General features: G+C 44.5%; 2 pseudogenes; both read left to right on the top strand.

Moving 5' to 3' along the window:
- Positions 1–8,879: 8,879 nt before the first annotated feature.
- LOC123408929 lies at positions 8,880–9,957 on the top strand (annotated as a pseudogene).
- Positions 9,958–9,963: 6 nt separating this feature from the next.
- Positions 9,964–12,154, top strand: LOC123408928 (annotated as a pseudogene).
- Positions 12,155–12,366: the final 212 nt, after the last annotated feature.

Here is a 12,366-nt window from a genome sequence, read left to right as displayed (position 1 = left end):
GTGTCAAAGCCGTCCACAGACAGGCACGTGTAGCATAGAGCTCCATACGAAGGGAACGAGCATTCGTGTCTCTATTTTCTAACATCTCAGCGGTGAACTACAACAGCGGATCCTCCATAGAGGAATCAAAGTAGAACCCTCCTAGAAGTCCCTCGCAACGACGCCAGAAAAGAGCTGCTTCCAGTTGCTCAACAATTAGCAATTGTCTTGCAATGGCCCACCAGCGTGTGGGATCGCGACAGTTTTCGAGGGTAGAGTATTAAACTCAAATTTGTTGGTTCGACACGATGGGAGTGAAAGGATATTCTCCAGTATTAGCAGTTGAGTCGTCAGCTCAACCACACCTGAAAGATTAGTATCTGCAAGCAGGATATAAGCAGCAAATGTAGTATGATAGCAATGGTGCCAGAAACGATCTATTGACAAGGCAGACTATTCCTAACTGAAGTATCAATGGCGCCAGGAAAGTATTGTAGCAGATAGTAGCAGTGTAACGAGTAACAGTAGTGGCAAGGAACAACAACAGTGACAGCAGTAGCAAGTAGCAGCAGTAGCAAGTAACAGCAACAACAAATAACAGTAGTAGCAACAGTAGTGGCAGCAGCAGTAGGACAAAGCAAGTAACAGTAGCAGCAAGTAACAACAACAGCTACAGTAGTAACAGCAGCAGATCAAAGCAAGTAACATGAGCAGTGGGACAAACTCGTAGGCAATGGATCGGTGATTTGTTGGATGACATTCATCATGCAACAATTATAACACGGAGTGATATGTGGCTAGCTCCCGTTCGTCAATGTGATGTAGGCATGCATTCCGTGTGTAGTCATACGTGCTTAGGGAAAAGAACTTGCATGACATCTATTGTCCATCCCTCCCATGGCAGCGGGGTCCAAATGGATACTTCGGGATATTAAGGTTCTCCTTTTAATAAAGAATCGGACCAACGCATTAGCACTTGGTGAACACATGAACTCCTCAAACTATGGTCATCACAGGGAGTGGTTCCGGTTATTGTCACTCCGGGGTTGCCGGATCATAACACATAGTAGGTAACTACAACTTGCAAGATCGGATCTAAAACACACATATATTGGTGACAACATAATAATTTCAGATCTGAAATCATGGCACTCGGGCCCTAGTGACAAGCATTAAGCATGGCAAAGTAGTAGCAACATCAATCTCAGAACATAGTGGATACTAGGGATCAATCCCAATCAAAACTAACTCGATTACATGATAGATCTCATCCTACTCATCACCGCCCAATGAGCCTACGAATAGATTACTCACAAACGATGAAGAGCTTAATGGAATTGGAGAGGGAAGAAGGTTGATGATGACGATGGCGACGATCTCCTTGATCCGGAGCCCAAAACGGACTCCAGATCTGCCCTCCAGGGCAAGAACGGGATGTGGCGGCGCCTCTTGATCGTAAAACGCGATGAACTCCTCTCTCCTGATTTTTTTCGGGACGAAAGGGAATAAATAGCGCTGGAATTGGGGGCGGCAGAGCCACGTGAGCCCCACAAGCCTGATGGCCGCGGCCAGGGGGATCTTTGCACAGGTATTTTTCATATTTTCCAGAAATATTCTCCGTAAATTTTTAGGACGTTCCGAGAACTTCCATTTCTGCACAAAAACAACACCATGGCAATTCTGGTGAAAACAACGTCAGTCCGGGTTAGTTCCATTCAAATCATGCAAATTAGAGTCCAAAACAAGGGCAAAAGAGTTTGGAAAAGTAGATACGACGGAGACGTATCAACTCACCCAAGCTTAAAACCTTGCTTGTCCTCAAGCAACTCAGTTGACAAACTCAAAGAGAAAGAAAAACTTTGAGAAACTCTGTTTGATCTTGTTGTTGCAACTATGTCTAACTCATAACCAGAATTTCAGCAAGATCACAAGTTAACCACATAAGCATGTGACACATGGGTCTCACGATAAACTAATATCAATGGCATAAGCAGCTAGCGAGAAAATAATAATGAGTTTCATATACCAACAATTCAATCAAAACAAGCATGAAGCAATAGGAATAGGTGGTATCTCGCTAGATCTTTCTGAGACCGCAAAACATAAATGCAGAGCACTTTTAAAGATCAAGGGCTGACTAAACATTGTAATTCATAACAACGAAGATCCAGTCATAGTCATACTCAATATCAATCAAAAGCAAAGCATAAAAATGATAGAGGTGATCTCTAATTTGTGCTTATATAAGAAGAGGATGACTCAACAGGAAAATAAATAGACAGGCCCTTCGCAGAGGGAAGCATTGATTTGCAGAGGTGCCAAAGCTCAAGCTTTGAAAACAGAGATAATAATTTTGGGTGGCATGCTTTCATTGTCAATGCAATGACCAAGAGTTCTCAATATCTTCCATGCTACTCATGCTATAGGCGGTTCCCAAACAGAAAAGTAAAGTTTTATCTCCCCCACCACCAATAAATCACACTCCACGGCTAGCCGAATCATCGGGTACCGTCCATACTAACATCAATCCGGGGGGAGTCTTGTTTTACAGTTATGTTTTCGATTTAAGCGTGGAACTGGGCATTCCAATTACCGACCCCTTTCTCGTGAATGACAGTGAATAAATACATGTCCAGGATAACACGCCTAACAAGGAAGATACCATTAGCCCCCTGTCACCACATGAGCGATTCAGGCATGCAAAACATATTATTTCTTGAAGGTTTAGAGAATGGCACATGCAAATTTACTTGGAACGGTAGGTAGATACCGCAAATAGGTAGGTATGGTGGACTCTCATGGAAAAACTTTTGGGTTTATGGAAGTGAATGCACAAGCAGTATTCCGCTTAGTACAAGTGAAGGCTAGCAAAAGACTGGGAAGCGACCAACTAGAGAGCGACAATAGTCATCAAGATGCAATGAGTTTGACTAACATTGAGTGCAGGCATGAGTAGGATATAAATCACCATGAACATGAACATCATAGAGGCTATGTTGATTTTGTTTCAACTACATGCATGAACATGCGCCAAGTCAAGCCACTTGAATCATTCAAAGGAGAACACCATCCTATCATACTACACCATAGTCATCTCAAAATCTATGTTGGCATTCAAGACAAACCATTATAAGCTCCTAGCTAATTAAGCATGGCATCAGAAACTATGATCTCTAAATTGTCATTGCAAACATGGTTCTCTCTCAACAAAGCTGAATCTGGGACGACAAGCTAGTCATATTTACAAAAAAAATGATAGAGTTCATACCAGCTTTTCCAGTCTCAGTCACTTCGTCTTATCGTCATTATTGCATTTCACTTGCACGATCGAACGATGTGAACAATAATAAGAGTGCTCGTGCATTGGACTAAGCTGAATCTGTAGGCAAACACAAAGGGGAAGACAAAGTAATATGGCTCTTTAACAAATGAACAGGTATGCATGCGAGAGCCACTAAACATTGTAACCATGGTCTTTTACCTCGACTCAAAGAAAAAGAAAACTATGTACACGTGAAAGCTCCCACAAGCAAAAGAAGAAAGGAAAATCTTTTTGGGTTTTCTCAAAAGGACACAAAACAAAAATAAACTAGCATGGATAATAAAGTGGCAAACTGTAAACACCGACTAACAAAGTGAAAGCATAAGCATGAATGTGAAGTTGGTGCAAACACGTACTCCCCCAAGCTTAGGTTTTGGCATAGCTTGGTCTACTCCGAAGGAGGAAAATAACCAGCTCCGGGATACTCCAGAGCGGACTGTGGATGCCACTGCTGTGTGAGCTCCTCTAGCTCCCACTGATCAACTGGCGCCTGGTACTCGACTGGCGGCTTGGGCACGGGTACCTGTGGTTGGGCCAAGCCCCAATATGTGTAGATGTCCGAGGGCATAATAGTGTACCTGCCTACATGAAGATTGAACAAAGAAGGAGCAGGCAAAGTAATAGTCTCACGAGTACCCTGACTAAATACCAGGTTATAAATCATCCGTCTACTAGCATCTCTATCCAGAAAATCATGGCGAAGCATGCTGTCATAATCCAGATATTTCTCAGGAAGAAGCATTTCTTCTTCCTCCTTTAGTCTAATGGGTATCTCAAAGTGTCTGGCAAGACGGGTAGCATAGATACCTCCATAGACGACACCTATGGAACGGTTTGTGTTCAAACGCTGAGCTATTATAGCACCAAGGCTATAATTCTTATTGTTATAAAGGCCTTCGCGCAAAACCGCAAGGTCTAGAGAGCTAAGTGGTCTAGCCTCCCCACGGCCAATCACACATTTTCCTACAAATAATGAGAAGTACCGAAGCACAGGAAAATGTAAACTAGCAATTCTAGCGCGAGACACTTCTCTCTCCTCTCCAACAGCAATAATATCTATGAAAGCCTCCAAGTCCCGTGGACGAGGATCATGAATATCCCCAACATAAGGTAATTTCCAAACATTGCAAAAATCCTGTAGTGTCATGCGCTGGGGGATATCGTATAACATGAACTCAACCATAGGAGGATTCTTTCTCGGATAAAAGTTGAAGCTTTGAACGAAAATATTGGTGAGAAGGAGGTATTGTGGGCACTTATCTTCAACGAACGCGGTAAGACCTGCGTTCTCCACCAAGTAGTAAAAGTCTTCATAAAGCCAAGCGGCACGCAAAAATTCATCACTTGGCCACTCGCACGCTCGAACTTCTATGACTCCAGGAACCACGTACTTGGGGTAGTACTTCTCATCCTCCTTGGGGTTACGGCTTGAAGAGCCTCTCAAGAACCTCCTCATCTTTTCCCTTTTCTAACTTTGAAAAATTCTGAAATTTTTTAGAGACTTTGAAAGAAAAGTGAGTAAGGATTAATCCAACTCGTAGAAACTACTCCTACTAGTGCCTAGAGACCGTATCACGTGCTAAAACTACTTGGGACCAGCTAAAATCAACATTTCAAGCTCAAGAACAGGGCCACCAAGGTAGCAAGAATACACAAGGATAAAGCACTAGAGTAGAAACTAATTGGACCAATGGAGGAGTCACTTACCAAGGAGTAATTTCCCCAAACCGGTTCGGAGAATGGTGCTTTGAGCAAGTAGATCGAAAATCACAGCCAAATGAGCAAGAACACGGGTTTGAGCTGCGAAACGATTTTTTCTCGAGGTAGAAGAAGAGGATGGGAGCTTGAATGAGTGGAGGGGGTCCCTGTGGGCCCCAAAAGCTTGGTGGCCGCGGCCAGGGGAGGCCGCAGCTACAGGGCTTGTGGCCCACTGGTGTGGCCCCCAGGAAGCTCTCAGTCCTACTATTTTTCAAAAAATCGAGAAAAAAATCATATTGGATTTTCAGGACCATCGGAGAACTTTTATTTGCGGGATACTTTTCTCCGGGACGCTAAAACAGAAAACAGGAAAAACTAAACTAAATCTATCATTTTTCTTCTATGCAACAACAAGTGAAAGCTTAAAACAGAGGTATGTGACTCTTTGATTCATCCATTTCATGGTCATCGAAAGAAATCCGTCAATGGGCTTGATCAAATCCTCATGACAAAACTTTTTCAAATCGTAGAAGGAAATGGAGAATTGTCGAATAGCCACTAAGTCACCTCAATGGGGATATGAATCTCCCCAACAAGCAAATCATACTTCATCTTAACACGAGGAATAGGGCATTTAAAGCTCCCAAAAGGAATCGATGAAGTTTTTTCAATTGCATTGATGCAATGTACTTGATATCGTTTCTTCGGAAAGTACATTGAATGCTCATTACCGTTGACATGGAAGGTGAGATTGCCTTTACTGCAATCTATAACAGCCCTTGCGGTGTTTAAGAATGGTCTTCCAAGAATGATCACCATGGCATCATCCTCAGGAATATCCAGGATAACAAAGTCCATTAAGATAGTAATGTTAGCAACCACAACAGGCACATCCTCGCAAATGCCGACAGGGAAAGCAGTTGATTTGTCGGCCATTTGCAGAGAAATTTCAGTGGGTGTCAACTTATTCAGTTCAAGTCTATGATAAAGAGAGAGAGGCATAACACTAACACCAGCTCCAAGGTCACATAAGGTAGTTCTTATGTAGTTTCCTTTAATGGAGCAAGGTATAGTGGGCACTTCGGGATCACCAAGTTTCTTAAGAGTTCCACCTTTGAAAGTGTAATTGGCAAGCATGATGGAGATCTCAAGATCTGGTATCTTCCGTTTATTGGTCACGATATCTTTCATGTACTTGGCATATGGAGACATTTTGAGCATATCAATTAACCGCATCTGCAAAAAGACGGGTCTCAACATTTCAATAAAGCGCTCAAAATCCTCATCATCCTTTTTCTTGGATGGCTTAGGAGGAAAGGGCATAGGTCTCTGAACCCATGGCTCCCTTCCTTTACCATGCTTCCTAGCAGTGAAGTCATTCTTATCATATCTCTTAGGTTGTGGGTTATCAGGATTAACCGTAGGTTCAATCTCCACATCCTTATCATTGCTACGTTGAGCATCATTATGAACATCGATGTTCATATTGTCACCAGGTCCATGTTCATCACCAGATTGTGTTTCTGCATCAGACGCAGAAATATCATTTGTTTCTTCAGTGTGACAGTATTTGGTGAACTGACATGTAGGTTTCTATCATCCTTCTTCTTAGGATGACTGGGTGTATCAGCATTAATTCCTTGAGTATCTCGATCAATTCTCTTAGGATGGCCTTCAGGATACAAAGGTTCGTGAGTCATTTTGCCTCCTCTAGTAATGAGTCTGACAGAGTTGTCATTTAATTCATTGAGCAAGTCATTCTGAGCTTTAAGTACTTGTTCTACCTGAGTAGTAATCATAGAGGCATGTTTTCCCAGAAGCTTCAAATCATTGACATTTCTGTCTACACAAGCACTTAAATGACTAAGCATACGAGTACTTTGTTCCAATTGTCTGCTAACATAATCATTGAAACTCTGTTGTTTGACCACAAAGTTGTCAAATTCATCAAAGCATAGGCTAGCAAGTTTGTCAAATGGAATATCACTCTCATTGAATCTACGCAGACAATTCACCTCTACTACTTGTATCGGGTTATCGAGACCATGGATCTCTTCGATAGGAGGTAGATTTTTGACTTCTTCAGATCTAATGCCTTTCTCTTGAATAGATTTCCTGGCTTCTTGCATATCTTCGGGACTGAGGAATAGAATACCTCTTTTCTTAGGAGTTGGCTTAGGAGGTGGTTCGGGAATAGTCCAAGCATTATCATTGATCAAGATGTTATTCAGTAGGATCTCAGCTTGTTCTACAGTTCGTTCCCTAAAAACACAGCCGGCACAACTATCTAGGTGGTCTCTAGAAGCATCGGTAAGTCCGTTATAGAAGATATCAAGTATCTCATTCTTCTTAAGAGGCTGATCATGCAAAGCATTTTGTAGCTGGATGAGCCTCCCCCAACACTACTAGGAAAATGGCTATAGATGATATAGACACTAATGGCGCACCACACAAGTAGTGCGCCACTACTATATAGTAGTGGCGCACCATGTGCCGGTTTGCCATTAGTGTGATGCACACTAATGGCGCACCACACACTCGGTACGCCACTACTATATTTTTTTACAAACCTACTAATGGCGCACCAACGGGTGGTGCGCCATTAGTAACCAGGGTTACTAATGGCGCATCTGTTGGTAGTGCGCCACTACTATAATTTTTTTTGCAAAACTACTAATGGCGCACCACAGCTGGTGCGCCATTAGTAACCAGGGTTACTAATGGCGCATCTGTTGGTGGTGTGCCAGTACTACATTTTTTTTGCAGAACTACTAATGGCGCACCACAGAAGGTGCGCCATTAGTAACCAGGGTTACTAATGGCGCATATGTAGGTGGTGCGCCATTAATAACCTGGGACCAGCTAGATATTTTGGACAGCCACCTACCACACTCATTTTTTTAAATTTCATGGGCACTTTTTGAATTCATGAATATTTTTTCAAATTTGATGATAGTTTTTCATATTCAATATGAAAAAATATTGAATATTCATGAGGACACTCAATCTCGATCCACCTCCATCTCGATCGCTATCCCCCCTCGCCAGACCCCCCTCGCCGTCGAGCACCCCCCGCACCCTCCCCCGCTCCACCGCCGCCGACGACCCCCCGCACCCGCCCCCGCTCCACCGCCGCCGAGCACCCACCGCACCCTCCCCCGCTCCACCGCCGATGACAACCCCCCACACCCTCCCCGACCCGCTCCACCGCCGCCGCCAACCCCCCGCACCCTCCCCCGCTCCACCGCCGCCGCCGACCCCCCGCACCCTCCCCCGCTCCACTACCGCCGATGACCCCCCGCACCCTCCCCCGCTCCACCGCCGCCGACGACCCCCCGCACCCTCCCCGGGCCGCTCCACCGCCGCCGCCGACCCCCCGCACCCTCCCCCGCTCCACCGCCGCCGACGACACCCGCACCCTCCCCGGGCCACTCCACTACCGCCGCCGACCCCCCGCACACTCGCTTGTCTCCTCGCTCGGTTCCCGCGAACGGAATCGGCCAAGCACACCACCCACCCTCTCCCTCCCCCCGAGCGCCATTGCTATCCAAAAAAAATATTACTAATGGCGCACCTCTCTGGGATGCGCCATTGCTATCCAAATTAAAAAGATTACTAATGGCGCACCACTCTGGGATGCGCCATTGCTATATAAAAAAACTACTAATGGCGCACTGCATGGGGATGCGCCATTGCTATCGAAAAAAATCTAATGGCGCACCCCTCGGGGGTGCGCCATTGCTAACCCGCACTGCTCGGCGGCGGCGGCTTTGGGTCTTCTCAGTAGAGTCACCAACCCACCCAGACCGTGCGTGCTCCGCTCCGCCCTCACGCACCTCACCGCGACCACCTCCTCCGACCCGCCGCCGCCGGCGGCGCCATGGAGGTCGGTGACGAGGAGTTCGCGGTCGGCGTGGTGATCTCCGCGAAGACCAGCCTCGGGGAGGAGTTCGAGGGCTAGATCGTCTCCTTCGACCGCCCGAGCAACCTCCTCGTCATCGATATCCTTCCCAAATCCAACGTTTGCTCCCCGCCCCCGTCTCCATGCCGTTTACTTCTGCCTCCTGCTCTATTTCTGTGTGCTGCATGGTTGCTTTGTTTCCATGACGGCGTAGATCACAGGAGGGCATGGGCAGGGCGGAGAGGGGCGAGCGGCGGAACGTGAGGGTGCTCAAGGCCAACTACATCCAGGAGTTCTCCGTGGTCGGCAAGTACGACGACCCGCTCGCCCCGGCTGGTTGTGTGCTCGACCTCGCCGCCATCCACGCCAGGGAGGAGGCCGCCCTCAGGTGCGTCATACTGCATCCCAAACCCTTTCGGTACTACTTTCTTGTCATTGCTAGTTAGGCATCAGATGCTTATTTATCTTGTTTGTATTTGAGATGCGGTCAAGATTCAATCAATGGATTTGCTCACTCCAGCTGTAGATGCTCTAATGTGTTGTGCTTAGTTGAGTCATAGTACTAGTCAATGTGCAGCACCAGATTTGTAAGGATCATGCACACTGATCAGATACTCAGATCTCAGCAGAAAATCTCTCTAGATTTATGTATACCTATGGATACATACTAATTCCTCGAGAAAAAAAATGTGTATGCTGCTAAAGCATGTGGTAGGTTCCTGAACTCCTAAAATGCAGTGCAGTCGCATCTATCTTCTTTTTTTGGAAAGACAAGGCGCCATGGCCAAGGTATACAAAGAAAGACTGGTCAAACAGTGCAAGGTTCTCTCTCTTGACTTTTGCTGTTACTTGTTGCTGATAATGCTGAGTGATAATTATGAAGTATGGCTACTGTTCCTACGATCTTGATACAAGGTAATAATTACTGCAGGTGTAGAAATTTACATGTGATAAGTTTTTAGGTTTTCTGCGAAGATAAGTGATTTTGCATGTGACTGCAGAAATTGATGAAGTAGCAGGGAAGGACCGGATCCGGATGGACGTGTACTTTACATGAGATGGAATGGATAGATGCAGATATGAGAGTAGATGGATCGGCATTAAATCGAGGGCCCGTTCAATGGATAGCTCCAAAACCAAAGTCTCCGTCGGATGTACGGCGTGGGATGGATGTGATCACACGATGTAACATGAGAACATTTTGGAGTAAAGCTGGAACATTAATCATTAAGGTGTGGTCGTCGAGCCGCTCCGCCGGTGCATGGACAGAGCAAGGGAGATACTTGAGGTGAGTCTACCAATATTTTTCTTGTGGGATAGTGTATTTGATTGGTGTGAGTGCTTAATTAGCTACACAGTCTATTATCTTCCAATAATAGTTGCAAATGTTGAAACATTCTCTGGCCACTTTTGAGTTTTTAATGGCCTCTTCAACTAAAGGAAATTTTTGTAGGACTTCAGTTCTTAACTCATAGAGGTTGTTTGATTTGTAGGATATAATATTTCCTCTTCCTCTTGTGTGCTACTCTGCACTCAGTTTCAAAGGAAATGTTCCATTATGCCTAACCTACTGGATTTATTTTCTTTTCTTTTTGTCGATGACAATTATGGCATGCAACTAATCCCCGAAGACAATTCATGTGGTTTCCCGTGATGTAACAAACAACCTCTTATGCTCAGTATATGTAGGACAGAACACGTTATGGCATCCAATTTCTGTCCTGCTCATGTTTTTTCAGTTCCTATGCTCTGTTCCGCAGAGGCTCTAATTGACATAAGAGTTACTGAGTGAGGGCCACCAGTTGTGTCCTACTAAAATTATGCTTTGATATAAATTTTAACACAGAGTGAAATTTGTTTACTAATCAGCTATTTTAATTTCTCGATTACACAACTACCATGCTCGATTAAAGCCTCAAATTTTGTTTTTTGGACTTCCCTTTTATCAGATAAAATCAGGAGGTCTAGTTGTTTGGACAAAAGGAGACGTTCATTTTGTTTACATATGAAGTAGTTATCTAGAAAACATAAAACATCAGAAGTCCATAGCTGATATTCACAGAGTTCCCCTTGAAAAATGCACAGCGCCTGAACCCCAGTGGAAACACGAAAGCAACGCCGAGCCTTCAACAAATCATAATGATGATGCTCATGGTATTTTCCGAGGGATTGATCCAAGCCTTGTTGTTCACGCATATGAAGAAGCTGTCGAAGGAACACTCTATGAGAGAGAAGTCAACAGACTGTTGGATAGCTTGGGCCCTCGGTTTGTAGATTGGTGGTGGAACACGCCATTGCCTGTGGATGTTGATCTCCTTCCAGAAGTTGTTCCAGAATTCAAAACTCCATTTAGACAGTGCCCTCCTGGTGTGAGACCAACACTAGCAAATTAGGAGCTGACATACCTGCGCAAGCTTGCACGTCCTTTGCCGACACATTTTTCTCTATGTGATTATGCTATTAACATTCAGACTTCATACTTGTTATTCATTTTCATTGGTGGTTCCAAATAACCATGTTCTTACAGGATGATTAAGTATTAACTGCTTCCGGCACCCTTACCTTCTTATGCATACATCACCTTAATGTTCCACACAAAATAATGTAGAAGCGCAAGAAAACTGGTTCTTCAGATTCCTCGGTATGATCCACACCCTGATAAGGCTCAATTGTTAAATCTTTACCATAATAACTTATCCAATTGTGTCAACCTTCAGGTCCTCTGCAATTTCTTTGCTACAAAAATACGGCAGATAGGAGGCATTACCATTATGCATACATTGGTGGCCTGCCTCCATCAAACTAAACCTGAGCAACGGGTTTTAGCGGCTAATCTTCTCCTTCAATTGGATATGCTGGTATCCTTCTCCATCGAAGCTAGTCTATTTCAGAATCGATCAGATCTGTACTGCAACGTTGACATCTTTTCTTTTCTTTTTGCAACAACAGCAACAACAGATAAAATCAAAACTTGGGCCAAGAGATGCTGTTGTTGTGAGCGCGCGATAGAAAAGGAACGACGCCATAGTTGAGCTAAGAGAAAAACAGGGCAAAAAATTGGTGAACGACGCCATAGTTATAAAATAAAGAATGCATTCACCTAACCCTTTAAAACATTTTGAAAAGAGGCTGCATGATATGAACAAACGAATTTGGACACATTCATGAAGATATACTGGTCTGATTATTAATTTTATGTTAATTTTTCTCCAGGTACTTGTACAGTCAAGCAAGATTGAAGTTCCAAATGGGTCTCTTCCCTGGGCGCTACTCTCCCGCTGCTCCTCCGACCCAAGTGCCAACAAAATGGAGCTCGCCAAGGTATCATCCCCCGCTATGCTCCCTCTCTCTCATGTTCTACATGTCCCTGCCATCGGTTACCTGGGGGTGTTGCTTATTTTCAGTATTACACCAAATTCTGTGTGTCTAGTATGAGATTTGAAAAGATGAGATGAGTTGTTGTCTG

This window comes from Hordeum vulgare, chromosome 7H (assembly GCF_904849725.1).
Source record: "Hordeum vulgare subsp. vulgare chromosome 7H, MorexV3_pseudomolecules_assembly, whole genome shotgun sequence".
NCBI lineage: Eukaryota > Viridiplantae > Streptophyta > Magnoliopsida > Poales > Poaceae > Hordeum > Hordeum vulgare.
The sequence above is the reverse complement of the archived record's forward strand: the minus strand, read 5'-3'. Positions and strand labels throughout refer to the sequence as shown.